Consider the following 21,531-nt stretch of genomic DNA (forward strand, 5'->3'; position numbering starts at 1 on the left):
GCCCATCTGCAAGCCCACAAGACAGACATCAACCATGGGGACCAAGAGGAACCCTCTATCTACTCAGCCCTACCCAATCCTGTAGAGGCAACCGGATGCCCCCAGAGCTGGCAGCCACTGGCGCTAACAGTTCCGGCAACAGTGGCCCTAGTGTCGTTCTGTGGGTGGCTGAAATGTTCCTCAGAACTGAGAATTAAGTTTGAAGGGGACCAAAGGGGACTGTCCCTACTCTACCCTTTCCCTTCAAAAAGGACTCAGAGGGCTGAGGCAGAGTAAGTCAGGCTGCAGAGCCTCAGCTCACTAAATCCATTCTCCACCCACCTCAAGCTGAGAGGGCTCTGGGCCCCCAGAAGACAGAAAGGAAGGTACCTAGAGAGAGAGAGAGAGAGAGAGAGAGAGAGAGAGAGAGAGAGAGAGAGAGAGAGAGACATGCTTCACTTCCACTCTCCTCATCCAACTTCACATGTGACACTGGGGGGTGCTCAATGAGTTCTGTGGCTGACTCACAGAGCCGGCCAGAGCCAACGCGACGGCGGCGACATTCATTTCGACAAAGCACCAAAGAGGGAAGAGCCTTCCATGACTTGCAAGCTCCCTGGTGGCCGGCCTGGGATCTCAGGAGAGAGGCACAAGATGTGTTGTGTTTGGGAATCTGCTTTCTAAAAATACTTTACTGGCACCTAATGGTCCAGAGGTAACAGTGTTTGTTATGTGAGTTCAATGCCTGAAACCCACATAAAGATAGAAGGGGGGGGGCTGGAGAGGTGGCTCCGTGGGTAAGAGCACCCGACTGCTCTTCTGAAGGTCCAGAGTTCAAATCCCAGCAACCACATGGTGGCTCACAACCATCCGTAACGAGATCTGGCGCCCTCTTCTGGAGTGTCTGAAGACAGCTACAGTGTACTTACATATAATAAAATAAATAAATCTAAAAAAAAAAAAAAAAGATAGAAGAGGGGGCTGGAGAGGTGGCTCCATGGTTAAGAGCACCGACTGCTCTTCCAGAAGTCCTGAGTTAAATTCCCAGCAACCACATGGTGGCTCACACCCATCTGTAATGGAATCTGACGCCCTCTACTGGTGTGTCTGAAGAGAGTGACAGTGCACTTACATACATAAAATAAATAGATCTTAAGACTTTGGCTGGTTCCCTCACCTCCCCAGGCCTCCCTCGTGTAAGTATGAGCACAAGCCAGGCAGTCTCAGTTACTCAGGAGGCTGAGGCAGGATTGCCTGAGCCCGGGAGATCAGGACCACGCCATACACTACAGCAAGAGCTTTTTATTGGGAGGGAGGTACAGTGGGACCCATTTCTGTTGGGCTAACTCTATAGGTAACAAGCCAACGTATTTGCTACTTAGCTCGGAGCTTGGCTCGGAGTTAATGTCTAATAAATCAGGGTTCCATTTGCTGCTTCCTGGAGCAGACGGAGAACAAGACAGGGAGCTAGTAAGGACAGGTGGCATTAGGGTCCTGGCTCCCGTTCTCCTGGTGCCAGGTGACGTCCAAGGACACCTTGGCTTCTCCATGGAGCCAACAAGGGTCGGTCACTGTCCACCCTTTTTGCAAACTTGACACCCTTTGGCCTGATGCAGTGATCCCCATAACGGAGCCTCACCTTGGCCCAGTTAAACCTGCCTCCCCCGACCCACAGGGTAGGGGGACCTGAAGCTAGCAGACACTGAGCCTGTAGCCGTTGAGGTCCTTCCTGCTCCTCGGCCTCATCTTCTTCCGCCCCATGTCCTCGGCCAACAATACCTGCTTCCCAAGCGAGTTGCCACGAGTTGCCAAGCACAGCTCCCCGAGCAAAAATACTCATGTGACAGAGGTTGGGGAGTCTTGGGAGCAGGGGTAAAGGCAAAAGAGGGGTTGGGGGTTATGTTTTCTGAGCACCTACTAAGCATTAGGCAGATGCGGGAATACAGGACCCAGTGAGACCGAGGGAAGGGCAGTGAGGGGGATCCAGGAGTTTAAACAAGTAAGGAAGCTGGTTCCCAGAGCATGGGAGCTGCGTCCAGGGCCAAGGACAATTCCAGTGGCTAAGAGACAGCAGCCTAGAGATCTGGTGAATTTAAAAAAATATTTCGGGGGGGGGAGTAACCTCAGAGAGAGCTGATGCGGGGGATTCTGCCCTGAGATAGCACAGGCCAAAGAGAGGCAACCAAGAAGAAAAATGGGGGGCTGGTGAGATGGCTCAGTGGGTAAAAGCACCCGACTGCTCTTCCGAAGGTCTGGAGTTCAAGTCCCAGCAACCACATGGTGGCTCACAACCATACATAACGAGATCTGACTCCCACTTCTGGAGTGTCTGAAGACAGCTACAGTGTACTTACATATAATAAATAAATAAATCTTTTAAAAAAAAAAAAAAAAAAAAGAAAAATGGGAACACAAAGTGGCTGCCGGAAACTTCCAGCTCAGATGCTTCACATGGGGGACTATCTCGGCTTCTGAGGAGACCCCATAAGTCAGGGACCCAGACTTTGGTTCTGCAGCTCCTTTCTGTGGCAGAGGCATCCTTACAGACCCCCTAGAACCCCTTCCCATCCCCCAGGGAGGGACTTTTTTTGAGCACTGTGGATCTAGTAGACTCACACACACACACACACACACACACACACACACTTGTGGACCTCCTGGGTTCCAAAGGGCTGGGTCTCTCCAGGGTCACAGAGGTCACCGGGAAAGAATTTGGAGGTCAGAATGCTGCCCCTCCCCCACTGGATGCTTCAAAGACAGAACCTCCTTATTGCCGCATTCCCTGCCTTGAAGTCGAAGGCACTGTTGGGGGATGCAGGGGGTGGGGGTGGGGCCAGCCGCCAGAGGCCTGGAAGAGAACTCCAGAAAAGCAGCTGCCAGCAATGTGGATCTCAGTCAGGGCTAGGGTAGGAGGGTTTGGGGGGGGGGAAGGACCTTCCACCCAGCATCTGGGCACTATTGCTTCCAGCTGTGGCACCAGCCGCTCACACAACCCTTCTAGGCTCTGTACTGTCACCTGTCAAAAGCAGTGGGCTGGATCTCCATCAGTCACAATACCCTGACAACTCCATTCCTCCACATCTGCTGCCTTTCCCTCCTCTGCCTTGCCAATCCCGGGCATGATCCTCCCCCAAACCCATCTCCACCCAAGGGCCAGAACGGGCCTGACAGAAGGCAAGAGAGATCTCTAATTCAAAGGAAACTCTGCTCTGCCAGCTACCACTTTTTGCCTCTTCCTTTCAGGGCTTTCTTTGGCATGGAAGAAATAAAGTCTGGTTTGAATGTACACACGGCCTCGTGGCTCCACGTTCATTGCTCTGAGGGTGTTAGGGTCAAAACTCTCACCTGGCTTGGAGGACTTTGCAGGGCCCCAAGCCCTGGCCATCTCCTGTTCCTCTCACCCTTGCTGCTGATTTCACAGAACAATACCATGTAGGTCATCCACCCCAGGGCTTTTACACACACATATATCCTCTTGGCTAACACGCCTCTGTGAGCCATGTCTTGTTAACACTTACCTCACCCTACTAAATTTCTCCAAGCTGGCTTCTCCCCTCAGGGAAAAACTCTTCTGCTTGAGGACAGGATGGAGCCTCAGGTTTTATGCTAACAGCACACGATGCTCTTAACCAGACAGCCTATGTCCAGCTCGTACTGGGTACATCGTCACTACGGTGACTTATTTATTTATTCATTCATCTGTATGTGTCTGTATGCGTGTGTAAAGGTCAGGACTCAGTTCTCTCCTTCCACCATGGGAATGCTTGGCATTGAACTCACGCTGTCAGGTGTGGTGACAAGAGCCTTTACCCACTGAGCAATTTTGTCAGCCATTTCCGGACACTATTAGTCTCCCTAACAGTGGCTGGGAGCTTGGAGCCTCTCTTCCAGAGCTTCTAAGCAAGAGGCATAGGGTGCTGGGAGGCACATAGCCTCGGCAGCTCAGGGATGCAGGTTCTAATCTCAGCTCAGCCACTGCACTAGGTACATTTCTGGATGTTGATTGAGATCAACTGCTGGGGGGGAAAAAAAGCAACATAGGGGAGGCTTACAATTCAAGACAGAATATAGGGGCTCAGATGGCTCCCTCAGTGGTTAAGAGCATGTACTGCTCTTGCAAAGGACCCGAGTTCAGTTCCCAGAACCCAAGTTAGGCAGCTAGAACTCCAGCTCCAGGGTGAATCTACATCTCTGGCCTCTGTAGGCACCTGATGCAGCCAGACAAACACACACGCACACACACACACGCACACACAGTGGGGAAGGCAGGAGTCGAGGGACAGGTGGCAGTGAGTCACACTGTATCCAGGGTCCGGAAGACTAGCCCAGCTTTCTCTTTCTGGTTCAGTCTGGGACCTCCAGGCCTCGGAATGATGCTGTTCGGGTTTTCTCTCCTCAGCTAATCCAGGGTAGAAACTCTCTAATGGATGTGCCCAGAGGTTTGCCTGCTAGGTAATTCTACATCTTCTCAAGCTGACAGTTAGCATTAAGTATTACAGCCACTTTAAGCTGGCTTTGGGCATGCTGCCCAAACTCCCTAAGCCACCATTTCCTCCAGATTGCCAAGGTCTTCGTGACTGTTAAAAAGGGAGTCTCAGGATTCCCCGACTGCTTTACGTTGATGTCCCCAACTGAGTAATATTCTGACGGTGGAAATGACAAGCCTGAATGCTGGGGCCCAGTGCTGGGTCACACACAAACAGCTGTATAACCAGTTGGAATTTCCCAAATGACACCTGCCACCCCCGCAAGGTGAGACTCAGGGAGTCAGCTGGAAATGCGGGTTCTGAACCCCACTCAAAACCTCATGAGTCAGGATCTCTGGGAAGAAGGTAGAGATGCCCTGGTGGCCAGTATCCCTCTTGGTGGCTCTCCCACACTCCTGAGAATGCAGATAGCAATGCTCTACAGTCTACTTCCATGGCCCTAAAATTCCAGGGTGGGGTTGGGGGCTGACACAGGCTGACAACACTGTCCCTAGAAAGGTGTGACATCCCAGGCTGCTCCTACCAGCTTACAAAGCATGACAGGAGCCTCAGAGTTGGACCTGTCCAGGTGCAGACTCCAGTCCTTCCACTAGCTTTGCCTGTGATGTTGAACACTGACTTCATCCGTTAAGAGCAGCCTTCCTGTGTCCAATGTCAGCTAATGACCCCGGATTGTTGCTATGCACAGAGGAGGTGCTAGGTGTGAAGCAGAGGGTCCCCCCCCCAAAGCAGAACAGGAAATGTTCCCCTGTAGGCCTCCCTGTGGCGCCTCTGTAGCAACAGGCACTCTAGGGATGGAGTCTGTGCATCCTGGAGACACCCCCAGCCCCTAGGCATCTACAACAGCTGAGACTCTCCCTGGTGGAGGGCAATTTACCAAGGACAGAGGCACAAAGTTAAAGAGAAAGCAACTGGTGAATTGTCTAAGGCTCTGTGGAGGGACCAGGACAGTCACATCTCCAAGAGCAGATGTGCAGGGCAGCAGAACCAACACAGTGGGTGACAGCGCAGACTGCAGCTGTCCAGATTCACTCCCGTCCTGGCTCTGTCACTCCCAGCTCTGCCTGAGTGGTAAACTTCAGCTCTAACACCAAACCCCGCCCTGTTCCTCTGGTTCTTTAAAGGTTCCCGCCCACACACCTACACAATGCCATGCAACAATTTCCCTGCTGGTGTGTCTAGCTCTCCCACAAGCCTCACTCACACTTCCTGGAGAGCCCAGACACCCCACGCCTGGCACCAGATGTTAGTTCTGTTAGAATCCCATGATTATCTGCCTTCCAAGTCCCCTTCCTCCCCCTTCTAACTGCATCTGTCCTAATTCCCCTTCCACCCTCTGATGTTGGCCCTGGATCCGCTAGGGTTCAAACTTTAGGATTTGTTTTCTTGAGGGTCTCAATCTGCTCACCCCAGAGTTGCGCTGAAGAAAGACTTCAGGAGAACTACGGCGACTTTTTTCCCACAGTGGACAAAGCACGGAATCCACACAGCTGCCTTTGCAGAATGACTGTGGCGGGGAAGTAAACTGAGGAGAGTAGTGACCAACACACACACACAAACACACACACACACACACACACACACACACACACACACACACACACGGTGCTTAAGAACTTTGACCCGAGACCATAAGATGCCTCAGCCTCCACACACAGGCACACACACAAAGCACTTGGACTCTGGAGTCAAAACACCCAAGTTCAAATCCAGCTCCCAGAACTAGAAAGATGACTTAGTGGTTAAGAGCACTGGCTGTTCTTGCGGAGGACCCAGGTTCAGCTCCCAGCACCCACATGACAGCTCCCACCAGACTGTATCTCCAGTTCCAGGAAATCCAATGCCCTCTCCTGGCCTCCTTGGACTCTGTGCCTATCTGGTGCATATACATACTTATACATACACATATATACATATTATGAACATACATGCAGGCCAGAGATTCATATACATAAGATAAAAACAGATAAAAATATTTTAAATCCAGTTTGGCCACCTTCTGGCTATGAGAGACCAGTAGCCCTCTGTGCCTCAGTCTACCCAACCATAAAACAGGAATGATGTTAAGGCCTTCTGGAAAGGCTGATGGGAGGAGCCAGGAATTGATACCATAGCATGCTCAGTCTTGTGCCTGACACCCTGCACCCTCAACAGACTCCATCATTATCATAGGATGTCAAAAAGGGGTGACCCCCACAGAGAGATCAGGAGCAGCTCTGAAGCTGAAGCACTGGGCAGCCACCAAGAGCCTCCAACCAAGCCCTGAGCCTTCTCTGGAGCTACCCGGCCTCACTGTCCTCATACCGTCTCTGTCGCTGGGATAAAATATCCTGACAAAAAGCAATCTAAGGGAGAAGGGTTTGTTTCCACTCAGAGGAGACAGAGGAAGGAGGAGGAAGGAGAGGAAGGGAGGGGAAGGCCACCGTGAGAGGAGCCGGTCATGAGCACGTGACCAGGAGAAACAGCGAGTAACAAGGGACACACGGCTGGAGTGTAAGTAAGTAAGAACAGCTCCAAAGCCCATCCAAGCTAGGCTTCCAGCTTGTAAATAAAATGCCAGGCCTATATGTCTTTCGTAGGGGCTAGCCGGAATACAGTGATTTATATTACATAAGATGGGCCGACAGCCAGGCGTGGTGGCGCACGCCTTTAATCCCAGCACTCGGGAGGCAGAGGCAGGCGGATTTCTGAGTTCGAGGCCAGCCTGGTCTACAAAGTGAGTGCCAGGACAGCCAGGGCTACACAGAGAAACCCTGTCTCGAAAAAACAACAACAACAAAAAAAAACAAAAACAAAAAAAAAAAAACAAAAAACAAAAAAATATATATATATAAAGATGGGCCGACAACATGAATCTCCTCACCTCCGTCCACCCGAGTCCCCCAGGGTAACATGGAGGATAGCACAGGGACGAGTGAAGCTCCTTCCCGTGCTCCAGAAGGCTTCAGACAGGGCCTTGGAATAGAGGTTTGCCGTCTGAGCAAGATCTGTGTTCTACCTCAGAACCCACATAAGAAAAGCTGTGAGTGGTGTTGCTGGAGCCATGACTAATCCATCACTCTTGTAGAGGACTGGGGTTTGGTTTCTGGCACCCATATCAGGTGGCTTACAACCACTTCTAACTCCAGTTCTAGGGGATTCAGTGTCCTCCTCTGACTTCTGTGGGCCACCTACATGCACATGGTGTACACGGACTCATGTAGGCACATACAAGACAGACAGACAGACAGACAGGTCTTTAATTAAAGAAAGAAAAACTAGGCATGGTGGTGCATACATGTAACCCCAAAACTAGGAAGGCAGAGACAGGGAGATCCCTCGGACTGAATGACCAGACTGACTGGCCTAGCTGACTTGGCAAATCAGTGACCGATCTGTTTCAACAAGCAAAAAAAGGAGGGCAGGGTAGACAGTTACGTAAACACACACACACGTGCACGCACATGCACATACACACTATGCACACACTACAATACTGAGGTCAGAACCATCACAGCAGCAATAAAGACTCGCCCCTATTAACCAAAGAACCCCAGCTGGGACTCGGTGACAGAGGTGAAACCCTTGCCTGTTGGCCCCAGCAGCAACACTCTGAACAGAGAAAACACAAGATCAGGGACCTGGATTCAGCTCCAAGTCACCGGACTGAACTTGCTGGGTGGCCGGAGACGAGCTCGTGTCCTCTCTAAGACTTTTCTCTGTGTGTGTTTAAAAGTTTGGTGCACGTGAGTGTGATATAGACGGGACACTTGTGTGTGGTGTGTGCATGTGGGTGTATGCAGGTACATGCTCCCATGTCTGTCTGGAGGTCAGAGGAGGGCATCAGGTGTCCTACTTTATCAGGCTCCAACTTTTCCCCTTAAGGCAGGATCTCTCACTGTACCTGGAGCCAGCCCCTTGGGACCCTCTTATCTCTGACCCTCACAGTTACAAGCGTGCGGCCACGCCCATCTCTTTATATAGGGTTGAAGATCTGAAGTCAGGCCCTCAAGATTGAGTAGCAAGCACTCTTTTTGGGGGGTGGGGGGTTCGAGACAGGGTTTCTCTGTGTAGCCCTGGCTGTCCTGGAACTCACTTTGTAGACCAGGCTGGCCTCGAACTCAGAAATCCGCCTGCCTCTGCCTCCCGAGTGCTGGGATTAAAGGAGTGTGCCACCACACCCGGCTGCAGCAAGCACTCTTATCTACTGAGCTATTTCCCTATTTCCCCATCTCTTTGTCTCCCCAAGAGGAAGTAAGTCTAGAGGACACCCACATTCCATTCCCAGGGACTTCGGTTGAACTCTCTTGCCCTCTTATGTCTCTCCCACACCCCCACCCTGCCCACTGTTCCTGGAAGCACAGGAGGAAGTCCGCTGACCACCCAGAGACTCGAGGAAGAAGTGCCATCCAGGAACCACAAAGCCATAGAACCGCCTTGGGTAGGGCTGTAGCCTAAGATACTGAGCTGGTGTCCCTTGTAACCGTGGCCCCTGACCTCGTTTCTCAGTAGGCAGGGGACGTAGGCTCAGGTCCTCTGGGTTCCTGGGAGCTGGGCCGTGAGAACTGGGTCACTGGGAGAATGGCAAGGCTGTGTTTGAATGTGGGTTTGAGATGGGTATGTCCAGCCGGGGATGACACTGAGCCTTCGTACCAGAAATGGTGGTCTAGCAGCATTTTGCATGGCCATCCTCTACCTTCTCCATCCCCACAGCAGCTAAAACCCAGCCTCTGGAACTACACCAGCACAGCCACACCCTTAGGTCAGGGCATGTCTCTTAGTGGACAGGGCGCCTCTGCCTCGCTCCTGCCCCCTACAGTCTGTCTATCACATAACAGCCAGAGCCTTTCTGAAAACAAATCCAAAGGAGTCATATAGAACATATCCAGGGACCTGACTCTTAGAATGAAATGCCAATTCTTCACTTCCCCTCCCCTAACTAGCCTCCTTCCTGTCCATCTCTTCCTATTCCTGTCCCCCGATGCCATCACTCAGCCATATCAGCCATCCTCCACCGTAACATGCCAAGTCCTCTGGCCCCGTCACAGATTCTATGCGCCTCCTGTTATTTCAGCCTCAAACTCCTCCTCCACATCTTTACCCTGCTGCCCTCCTCCCAACTGTCCTGCTCTGGCCACCAACTCGAGCCTCCACATCTCCGCCACTCTCCCACGTCTCCAGTTTTGCTTCTTTCCCTCTCTCTGGCATGATGTCTCTGGCGGGTGGCATTGCACGTGACGTCAGATTTTCCCCTCACTGGACCTGAGTTCCTTGCAGGCTGGGATTTGATGGCCACAGAGATCGTCGGATGAGTTCTTACAACTCTGTAGGTGAAGATGGACTGGACTGCCCAGGGCCAGAGCCAGGGAGCGGAAGAACACACACCCAGGCTGGCCTAATGCCTAGGCTGTCTCAGATTCTAAATCTGCTCGGGTGGGGCAGACACAGAGGAAGTTATCAGGAAGGGGATGGAGAGGGGAGAGCCCACCTTCTCTCCCAGGGCCTTCTGTTGAGGTTCAGGGCAGCTGGGGCTGAAGTTATCTTGATCCAACCCTGGAAGTAGGAAGGCTTTATTGATGGAAACAAGTAGTTCCCCAAATTAGGGAGACCACCAGAAGCCAACCGTGTGTTCCTCTGCATAACATTTGATCCAAGATAGGTACCCATTCCACAGCTCCCACAGGCCCACCCATCAGTATGCTACCACAGGCTGTTCCAACGAGATGCCTGGCAGAGGGTGGAAACTCAGGGTGGGGGAGGGGAATGTATGAGCCTAAGCCCTAAAGCCAATCAATGGCAGGACAAGCCCGAGGGTGAGGGGGTCCCCTCCAGGGCCAGATCCCCTTCCCTTGCATGAGGAACACCAGGTACAATGGAATCCAAATCTGGTAGAATGCAGCTCAGGGTTTGCCAGGCCCCGAGGGCAGGGGGCGGGGCTCGAAAAGAGGAGCCAGGCTGAGACAAAAAGGGCCCTGGAAGCCTGTTCTAGGCCAAGCACTGGGCTGGGGGGATGATCTGCTCTGAAACAGAACACGGATGTCAGAGGACGGTGTGGCAGCTACATAAGTCAGACACGTATGGACACGATCAAGAATGTCACGTTGGCCCCAAACGGAGAGCAGACCAAATGTTAGTCACAGATATTTACACCTTTATCTACCCAACAGGACACAACTTAACAAAGAGCAGATTCTGGAACAGGCATCCGGAGAAGATGGGAACCAGGCCCCAAGAAGCTCTCGTGTGTTAAGAGTTGACACAGTACAGATACCCACAACCAAACAGTGCATGGAGCTTGGGGATTCTCCCCCACCCCCATAGGGTTTTTCTGTGTAGCCCTGGCTGCCTAGCTGTCCTAGAACTCACTCTATAGACGGAGGCTGGCCTCGAACTCAGAAATTCACCTGCCTCTGCCTCCCAAGTGCTGTGATTAAAGGCGTGCACCTGAACTCCTGGCTGAGCTTGGGAATTCTTTCAGAAGAACAGGAAGAAGGATTGTGTGTCCCCAAAGGGGACAGGACCTCCACAGGAAGACCAACAGAGTCAACTAACCTGGACCCTTGGGGCTCTTAGAGTCTGAACCACCAACCGAAGAACATACAAGGGCTGGACCTAGGCCTCCCCGCACGTATGTAGCAGATGTGTAGCTTGGTCTTCAGGTGGGTCCCAAACAACTGGTGCAGGGCGAAGGGGGGTATCCTAAAAGTTGTTCCCAGTCCATGGGATATGTTCTACTACCTGGGCTGTCTTGTCTGGCCTCAGTGGGAGAGGATGTGCTAGCCTCGAAGAGACTTGAAGCCCTAGGGTAGGTAGGGAGGATACTCAAAGGAGAAGGGGAGTGGGGGAAAGATTTCGGGAGGGGATGATGGGGGGTGCAGTGAGCGGGATGTAAGTAAAAGAAAATTTAAATTTAATTAAGAAAAAAAGAGACTTGACATTGATAAAGTCAAAAGCAAAGAGAAGGGACAGCACTCACACCTGGGGACAGCCTGGGTGGAGGACTGATGGGCGGGGGGCAGGTCTGTGGGAGCTGTGAAATCGGTACCTTGGTCCAAATGTTATGCAGAGGACCACCCTGTCGAAACCAGGCTGCGTGTGCCCTGGGAACACTGTTCACACTTATGGCAGCACAAGATCTCTGTGCTAATGTCATCTTATCACAGTTGGGCCGTGACAGCGGCTGAGGTCTGTGGAGCCCCTGGACGCCCCAGCACTGAACTGGGGCTCCTGAAACAGGATCTGTTCTAACTTTTGCAACTACTGTCCAGAAAAAGTTCCAACAGTTCTACATAGAGAGGAAAGCACGCTCAGGGAGAAGGGACAGAGCAAGAGGTTGACATGGGGAAGAGGGCTGGGGCCATAGCTCAATGGGTAGAGTGTTTGCCTAGCATGTACGAGGCCCTGGGTTCGATTCCCATCCCTGCATAAACCTTCAGTCCCAGCACTCGTGAGGTAAAAGCAGGAGAAGAAGTAGCTACACAGAGTGATCAGGCTACACAGAGTGATCAGGCTACACAGAGTGATCAGGCTACACAGAGTGATCAGGCTGCGCAGATCAGAATGATCCAGGACAGCCTGGGCTACATGACATCAAATTTCAATTGTTAGTTTTAATTGTTAGATTTTTAAAAAAGTGATGAGTAATGCACGCCTTTAATCCCAGCACTTGGGAGGCAGAGGCAGACAGATTTCTGAGTTCGAGGCCAGCCTGGTCTACAGAATAAGTTCCAGGACAGCCAGGGCTACACAGAGAAACCCTGTCTCAGAGGCTGTTTGCCCTTAAGCCCAGCGCGCCCTGCAGTCCCTTCTTCTCTGAGCAGAGGGGACACGACCACTCATGTGCTTAGTGGACTCCATTCTGCAAAATTATTGCTTAGGAAATGAGTCCTTCCTCCTCCACGAGACACGCCCCGACCCCCTGCATCCCTCTCCCAACCACACATCACTGAGGTCATTTCAGTCCTGGATGTCAGCCCATTTATCATACGCTCTAGCTTCTGACTGGGGTGAGGGTGGGGTGTCCTACTTAAAACCCAGGCTTTCCAAGCCCAGCGCCTGGCCCCAGAGCACTGGGAGGCCTTGAGGCTAGAGTCCCCACCCTTGGCGCGAGCCAGCGTCTGGATTCAGAGAATCATAGAACATTTCTTGGGACTATGAAGGGCTGCCTCCGTCTTTTCCTGTGCCAGCTCTGCTGAGCATGCTCTCGCTGACCATCCAAAACAGGGGCTGTGCAGCCTCCTCCACAGGGCACAGGGCCAGAGCTCAAGGGTCATATGCAATAGGCCCACCATCGCCTGGCAGGCCCACACGTGGTCATGACTGGGCTCTGTGTGTGTTGATGGTTCCAGCCGTGTCATTTTGCAAATGGGGAAACTGAGGCCTGGGAAGAGAGAGAGAGTGCCTTAGTGGGGTCTTTGCACTTGGCCTTGAGTCTCCTCACCAGGCTTGCCTGGGGCACCTGCAGGGGCAGCAGGTGGGAGGGGGAGGCTCTGGCTCCAGGCAGAAGTAAATATTGACAGGCTGTGTTTACACTGTAATCCGAGTGCTCCTGGCTGCTGCCCACACCCACACCCTCACAGCTTCTGCATCTCAGCCAAGAAGGCAAAGGAGCAGGCCAGGAGGTGGGCTTGGGGAAGCCTCTTCTGGGCCCGGGGGTGGTGCCACCTACACACAGAAGGCGTTTGGTCAGAAATCCAAGGGCACTGCCAGTCAGGGTCCTAGGCAGTGCTAGACTTGGAGTGATGGTCACTAGAGCCAAAGAGATGGGAGGTCGGATTGGGTTCCTGTTCTAGCTCATCAGCCATAGGACCCAGACCCACAGAGAGAGAGAGAGAGCAAGGCTTTTCTGTCAACAAAACAAACAAACAAAAGAACAGACCACTGGTCTTTCAGCCTGGCCAGCACCCTGTCCCAGGAGTTCCCAACAGGCCTGCTTGTTGTCCAATAGTACCATCTCCATCTCCAGGGGCTTCCTCGGGAAGGCTAAATGGAGTGGTAGCTAGGGGCCAGAGCCTTTTGGTACCCAGTTCAAGTCCTCGGCTCCCAAAGCAAACTCTGAAAACCTGCTTTCACAACGCAGACCTAAGATGCCTTGTCCCTGGGCTTGAAGAGAAGATGAAAGCGTGTAAGGGGAGAGGGGTCAGAAGCCCTCACCCCCAAGCTCCGGAGTAGCTCTCCACTGTCCTTAGAATAGAGACCCAACCCCCTTCCATGGCCCTCCCAGAGTGCGCCTGTCCTGGCCAGATGCCAGACACCAGCATCGGTACCCAGAGCAAGAGGTCAACCGCCTGGTCTTGCCTACACAGACAGCATCACCGTCTGAAGCCCCGCCCCCATCACTCTAGCTTCTGTGTCCGTGATGGTGCTCAGGCCGAGTTTTTAGTTTTCACTATGAACTCATGGCAGTCATCTTTCCTCTGTCTCTTCAAGGTGGGATTACAGGCTTGTATCAAAGAGCCTGGCTCCACTCATCCATTCCTCCTGCTGTTGCTTGACGCTTGAAGACTGTCAGGTCTCACGGATCCCCAAGCCAGGTTCCTCATCCCCACCCCACCCCCACGTCTCCATAGCAACAGGAAATGCACTTGTCATTTCCTGCCCATCGGCTTGCCTATCAGGCTGTGGCAGAGACCTGTCAATCTCAGCCACACTGATCACAGCCCAGAGCCTTGTGCTGTCCCAGATTGACTTGGTGGCTGCGTGCACTGAGGATGGATGGCCAGGAGCACCGGGTCATTGGAAGTGGACCGGACAGAGCAGACATGCAAAAACTATCTATTGGCTGATGGTTTCCTTCCTTGTGGGCACCTCCTGCTCTCCACGCCCTTCACTCCTGAAAGGGTGGAAGTCTCTGTGGTTCCTAGAAACCGGGATCATTCTTTCCCAGGAGGCTACAGGATCCGTCTTTACTAAAAACTGGGGCAATGTAAGCAAACCATTACTGCATGGCTACTCAGCCATGAACAAGGGTAGACACAGGGAATATTCAGTATAACCCGGTTTCCAGGACAGCCCTGCTTGCCCAGGGCAAGGTGGTTGTCACCATACTCTCAGAACGCCTCACCTCCTGTCTTCAAATAATAACGCTATCCCTTGTGTTTTTAATAACGTTCTTGCATGTTTCTATGCCTGTACCCTCACAATAACATCCTCGAAACCAGAAAACGTCTTTCTTATCCCACACGATAAAAAAGGAAGCACAGAGAGGGAGGATGCCTGACCTAAAGTCACACAGCAAACTCACAGGACACCAGGATTTCAATTTGGGTCCTGGATCTGGTCTTCAACCTCCACCCAGTGATGATATCCCTCCATTTAGCACTGACCCAAACGCTGTCACCCTCCCCAGTGCGGAATGAGAAGGACTAGCTCCCAAAATATCATAACCAGAACAGTGTGGGAGTTTGAGCTGTCTCCCCCCTCAGCCCCTCTGCCTGGTTAGTCTGCCTAGCATCTGGCAGGCTCACACCTTCTCCCCACCGCCTAGCTCTGTGCCCCAGGAGCACCTCCATCCCATCTCTGTGCCTGCTGCTGGGTGGTTTGAGGACAGCTGGAGGTAGGAGATATAAAAAGCCTCTTCGGAGCCTTCATCCTACAGCTTGCGCTGAGGGCGGACAGACAGAGGGAGGAGTATGGGAAGGGGGGCTTCCGACAGGAGGCCATTAAGAATATTGCTGATTTTCTGCCAAGAGGTTAGGGACCTGGGTGGAGAGCTCGGAGTACCAGGGAGATTCAGCGCCAACAACAGGAAACAGCCTGCTCAGAGCAAAAGGAATCCCATTAGGAATCTGGGGGACGGAGGGAAAATGTGGGCTCTCTGCTGGTGGGGTGGGAAGCTGGATTTAAGATTCAGGGTGGAAGTAGCCCTGAATTCCAGCCCCTCTTGGGAACAATGGCAAGAGAACCAATGTTAGGGGAACCTAAGGGGGCCTGACGTCAGCCTTCACCTCACCCACTCATGGCGCATCAACACTGTGCGTCAGCAGACTACATTTCCCTCCCCGGGCAGGGCAGTAGAGGTCTCTGCTCTAGGTCCCGCTGTTTCCCATGCCTGCCTTGTCTCCTCTTGCCTGTTCCCACATACTTGTGGTAAACCAGCCCTATTCTGGTCCTGCACTGAGTCGTCTGTGTCCTCACACCTCTGGTCTGATATCACCCAGGTTCCCCCTGACTAGAACACGTTTTCTTATTCATATCACATCAGCTTAATGACTCTCCCACCTCTCCAGCCAGAATGGAACACTTGCTGGGCATGACATAGGCATCTCCCTGAAGGACATGGCCCCTAGCCTGAGGATGGTTAGGGACAGGTAGAAGCCCCATCCGTACAGTTTGGGTCACTTCTTGCCTTGTACAAGGTCTGGCACAGAACAAGCATCCTATAAGTCTCCGATACACAAGAAATAAAACACTCTGTTTAGATCACTGTCTCCCAAATGTGATAAATATGAATGGTTCTTTCAGACCAGCAAATAGGTTGGATGGTTAGCAGAACTTCCCAAGGTTGTAAACGAAAGAAAGTAAATGGTATTCGAGCCAAACACTCTCACTTGGATTTATCTCAACTTGATCCCCACACCATCCTGAAAGATAAGAACCATTATCGTCTCTTGATGGAGACAGCGCACAGAGGGGTTATAACACAACTTTACCAAAGTCCCTGTGGGGAACAAGAGGAGCTGGAATTAGAACCCAAATCTATTTGGGACCAAAGTCTAAAGTCTTTCTGATGGGCTAGGAAGCTTTTCAGGTCAGAGATAGCTCAGCCAGTCAAGAGCAATTGTTGTTCTTACAGAGGAGCCCTGGAACCAGTCCCAAGCACCTATGATCTAGTATTCCAGCTACAGGAGATCCAACACTCTCTTCTGTCCTCCACAGGTACCAGGCACACATGCAAGTCAAACACTCACACATATTAAAAAAGTAATTTTTTTAAATGTTCCCAGGGCAGGGTGGGTTGTCAATTAGTTGGTTTATTCCAGCTCAGGCTGCCCTTGAACCCAAGATCTGCCTGCCTCAGCCCCCCAAAACCCTGCAATCAGAACATGCAGGACCCACACCAGACTTTCTGGTGCTTTGTAAGGAGGAAACGGTCCTCTTTGTGAGTGGCTCAGGCCAGGGTGGGTATAGAGAGAGGCTGTGTGACCTCAAAGTCTCTCCCTCTTTTATAGCTCTCCCACATCCTCAAGCTTTAAAGCAAGAGCTGGCCCACAGGTGACACATTCCCCGGCCATGAAACTAGACATAAGTTCAAGACAGAGTTTCTCTGTATAGCCCTGGCTGTCCTGGAACTCACTCTGTAGACCAGGCTGGCCTCGAACTCAGAAATCCTCCTGCCTCTGCCTCGTAAGTGCTGGGATTAAAGGCGAGCGCCACCACTGCCCGGTTCCTGGGAGACTCTTAATGGGGGAGGTAAGTCGGGTCCAAGATGATCTCTGGGCACCTTGGGGGGGGGAGAATTAAGTCATCAGTCTCCAGAGAGACAAATGATGTCTCAGGGGAAAGACGCCAGTGGGTAAGAGAGAAAAGGGCTGTCTAAGGGAGACTTAATTTCTGACCAGGCACGGGTTGGTCCTGAGGCTGTCGCTGGAGCATCTTCAGCTCTCTCCATGATGCCCCTCTGTCCCTCAGCGAACCCCTCAGGCATGGAAGGGACATCACAGATGTAGGCAAGTCTCTAGGACCAAAAGGCAGAGAACCCAGGCAGATCTCCTCAGGCCACACAGGGTGTCCTGGGTCCAGTACACACGCCAAGAGCTCAGCTCTAGGAGAGGCAATCAGAGGTCCACAGGGAGAGAAGAAGCAAATGGCCCTGGGTGGGATGGAGAAGTAACCGGAGGCCTTGGCTCTAGGCCAGAGTCAACTCATCACTCCAAAGCTCTCAAAAGCAGCCAGATCTGGATTAGATGGATATCAGGCTTGAGGCTTGAGCCCCCAAAGAAGCCCTCTTCCTCAAGGACCCCTTTACCTTGGTGCTTTGGCCCACAGGAGTCAGCACTTGGGCCCTCCTCTGAGCATTCATTACTGGGAGATGCTGGGAACACCAGATAACCTTCAGAACCTCAGACTATCCCCTCCTCTCTGAGCTATCTCTCCCCTTCCCACGAGCCAGGCAGCCACTGCAGGATCAGTGTAGGAGAAAAGTGCCCTAGTCTCCCACGATGTCTAGAGCGTTCTCGAATCCCAAAACCGCCCAAAACCACTCGGACTATGCGGGGTGTGAGCTCAAGTCTAGCTGAACCCTGACGTCTCTGAATCGACCTGGCCTAGCTGCCCACGGTCTCCAAGTCAAGCCAAGCCAAGCTCAGCTCAGGGACTTGCACACCCCAAACCTATCTCACCAACTCTTCCCTAAAATCCAGCACGCGACCCCGAGTCTTCCATGCCAGGCGCAGCCCAGCAGCCCAGAACCAAGGTCCACGCGAACCGGACACTCCCCACAACTCCTGTCCGGGTCCAAGCCAGTGAACAGCGGGACGCGGGCCTCAGCTAAAGGGGACGCCCAGCTCGCCACGAACCAGCCAGGATGCCATCGCCGCCCCGCTGCCGGGACCGTCGGGGTTGCATGGAGCCACAGCGGGCTGCGGGAGTACTCACCGTCGCTCGCGGGCTCCGAACGGCCGGGCTTTGGATGCACCTCCCGCTAAGGCTCCAGCTCCGAGTGCGCTGGGCTGAGCTCTACGCTCGAACCTCAGGGCTAGCTGCCGGGGCGGCGCGCGAGGCTGGGGCGCCCAGGCCAGAGGGCGGGGCCCGCCGCGAACCAATACAGAAGTGCGGGGGCTGCGGGCCCCGAAGAAACAGCCAATCAGAAGCGTAGGTTAGACTCCCCCCACACCTCCGCGGGCTCCTTAACCCTTGGCATGCTGGAGCGCTGGATACTCTAGCTGCCCCGGATACCGGTGGGTCCAGGGCTGCGGGCCCGAACCTCCAGCTTGGCGTGCCTAATCTAGACCTCGCCGGGACCCTCTCGAGGGACAGACGGAGCCGGTGTCAGGTCCACCTGCGCCCAGTTGAGGTTCTGGGAGCCTAGGCGACCTTTGTCTCCAGCCTGGCGCCTGCACTGTTGTATGACCCTGGGCACTGCAGCTGTGGGGTGTGTTTGTGTGCAAGAAGGAAGAAGGGCAGAGAGGAGGAGACAGAAAGGGGGGAAGGGATGAGTTTCGAATGCCTGTGTGTTTATGTGGAAAGACAGAAGACTATATTTGGGGATTGTTAGTGTGTGTGTGTGTGTGTGTGTGTGTGTGTGTGTGTGTGTGTGTATACACCAGCGCAGGCGCGCGATTCAGAGAGGGGAGAAGGAAAGAAAAATGGAATGGAATGAAGGCCCAGTAGGCGGGGGCACTTAGACCTCCAGTAGAGAAACTTTCTCCTTATGCCCGCTGCGCAGGTGCAGAGGAAGAAAGATCAGGAAACTGTATGTTCTGGGTGAGCCGTGCATTTGTGACCTGTTGGGCACACATGTGGGTGTGGTAGAAAGAGGCTTTGTGCCCCTGTTGTGAAAGAGTAGCCGGTGAGTGAGTCCCGTTTGGTGTACATGTGAGTTCGAGCATGCAGTTTGAGACACACACACACACACACACACACACACACACACGGCAGAGATTTACCACAGCGTTGTAGGTGGCTCAGTTTGTGAGTACAGAGACAGAGAGGTCAGAGTGTCCTGTGTGGTAAATATATGTTTTGTTTGTGTGACTTTGTTATGTGGCTGGTTTGTTTTTTGTTTTTTAAGATAGGTCTCGGGGCTGGAGAGATGGCCAAATGGTTAAGAACATGTATTGCTTTTGCACAGGTGTGATGGGGGGCTCAGGGGGGTGGGGAATCCCAGCACCGGGATCATTTGGCTCACAACTGCCTGTAACTCCAGCTGCAAGGGACCCAATGCCCTATGCTGGCGTCTACAAATATCTGCATTCACATGTGCACGTACCGCACCCCAGACAAACACGCACATGTAGGTAAACAAACAAACAAACAAACAAACAAACTGCCAGACAGTGGTGGTGGCCCTTGCCTTTAATCCCACCACTCAGGCAGCAGAAGCAGGAGGATCTCTTGAGTTCGAGGCCAGCCTGGTGTACAGAGCAAGTTCTAGGACAGCCAGAGCTACACAGAGAAACCCTGTCTCGAAAAACCAACCAACTGACTGACAAAACAAACAGAGATAGGTCTCAGTAACCTAGCCTAGGCTAACCCAATCTTACCTCTGCCTCTGGAGTGCTTGAGGTTACAAGTGTGCCCACCACGCCCTACCTATTTGACTTTGGTCATTCCCTATATTTATAAGATGCTAAGAAAAGAAACTAACGTATAAGGGATGTGAGATATATGTTCAGGGACAAAGACATCCTGGAAGATGTGAGATGGGGTTCAGAAGGAAGGAAGGAAGGAAGGAAGGAAGGAAGGAAGGAAGGAAGGAAGGAAGGAAGGAAGGAAGGAAGGAAGATAGAAAGAAGGGGGGGAGAAGAGAAGGAGGGGAGGGAAGGCCTGGGTAGTCTTGCCTACCATCCATCAAGAGGGAAGGAGAAGAAGAGGGCAGAGTGGCTGAAGATGGTGGCAGGCTTGGGAAGAGTAGGGAAACAGAAACCCCCTTCCAGGGCCTTTCCCTGAGTGTCCTTTGTCACACCAGGGAAAGAAAGGCCAGGCCGAGGGTTTAGATGCCAGGGGGCTGTCTGCTCTTCCAATGTGTGTCTGTGGAAGCTTGGTGGGGCTGGGGAGGGGACCCATGGAGTGGACACAATGCTCCATAGCCCCCGCCACTTGGCAGCATTGAGTTTTCCACTATGGAGGTACAGGTTCAGGGAGGGGTTCCCAGAGCTTGTACATTGGTGGCGGCACCAGGATTCATGGGCAAGAGGGCAGGCTGTGTGGTGTTGTATGTACATGTGTGGGCCTCAACGATGACTGTGCCTGACATATCAGAGCCCATCTATGGGGCAGACCACATATACATACCATCAGCCCCTGACCTATTTCTTCTCTCTTTAGGTTGTTGTTGTTGTTTTGTTTTGTTTTGTTTTGTTTTGTTTTGTTTTGTTTTGTTTTTGAGCTAGGTCTCTTGTAACCCAGGCTGGCCTCTAACTCCTTATAGAGTGGATAATGGAAGGTGTCTTGGGACTTCTGATCACTTCCCAAGTACAGAGATTCGAGGCACTCACCACCATGCCCTGCTTATGATGTGTTGACTTTGTGCATGCTAGCAGGCACTCCACCAACTATGCTTCAGTCCCAGGCTGGTTTCAGCTTTTTGGCTCCTCAAGTGACTTCCCAGGAGTCTCTGTGTGCCACTTGGGGAGATCTCTTAAATCCAGGAAGATATGAAAGCCTACCACATCACCCCAGGTCTGTGCTTGTTAGTACATGGCTATGAGGACTCTCGCCTCTCTGAGCCTTAGTTTTCTCCTCTGTAAAATGGGGTTCCAGCCTGTCTCATTCTACCAATGGGAAGGCTCTAGGAAATCATATCTATTGTATGTGCTCTGTTGCTCGCTACAAAGCCTGAAGCCTGCTTGTTCTACTTACTAAAAAGTTCAGAGGCTGTTTGTGGTGGTGCGTGCCTTTTATCCTGGCACATGAAAGGCAGAAGCAGGCCAGGCAGTGGTAGTGCATGCCTTTAATCTCAGCACTTGGGAGGCAGAGGCAGGCGAATCTCTGAGTTTGAGGCCAGTCTGGTCTACAGAGTGAGTTCCAGGACAGTCAGGGCTACACAGAGAAACCCTGTCTCAAAAAACCAAAAAAAAAAAAAAAAGAAAGAAAGAAAGAAAAGAAAAAGAAAGAGAGAGAGAGAGAGAGAGAGAGAGAGAAAGAAAGGCAGAAGCAGGTAGATTTCTGTGAGTTCACAGCCAGCCTGGTCTACATAGTGAATTCCAGGCCAGCCAAAGCCACAAAGTGAGACCCTTTAAAAAAGAAAGAAGGGGGGTGGTGGCTGGAGAGATGGCTCAGGAGATAAGAGCACTGGCTGCTTTTCCAAATGTCCTGAGTTCAATTCTCAGCAACCACATGGTGGCTCACAACCATCTGTAATGGGATCCAATGCCCTCTTATACATAAGTAAATAAATATTTGAAAGAAAGAAAGAAAGAAAGAA

General features: G+C 52.3%; 1 protein-coding gene across 2 annotated transcripts in view; it reads right to left on the bottom strand.

The window, feature by feature from the left end:
- Positions 1–18,201, bottom strand: part of Ece1 (endothelin converting enzyme 1) — a 107,234-nt gene extending 89,033 nt beyond the window's left edge. Inside the window, exon 1 of one of the 2 annotated variants that reach the window (XM_021160195.3) lies at positions 18,042–18,201. The gene's annotated coding sequence lies outside the window, so the exon portion shown is untranslated. The remainder of the gene's footprint in view (positions 1–18,041) is intronic. The other variant, XM_021160196.2, reaches the window with a different exon arrangement.
- Between the last annotated feature and the right edge of the window lie 3,330 nt (positions 18,202–21,531).

This window comes from Mus caroli, unplaced genomic scaffold (assembly GCF_978045245.1).
Source record: "Mus caroli unplaced genomic scaffold, Mus_caroli_1 scaffold_6, whole genome shotgun sequence".
Classification (NCBI taxonomy): Eukaryota; Metazoa; Chordata; class Mammalia; order Rodentia; family Muridae; genus Mus; species Mus caroli.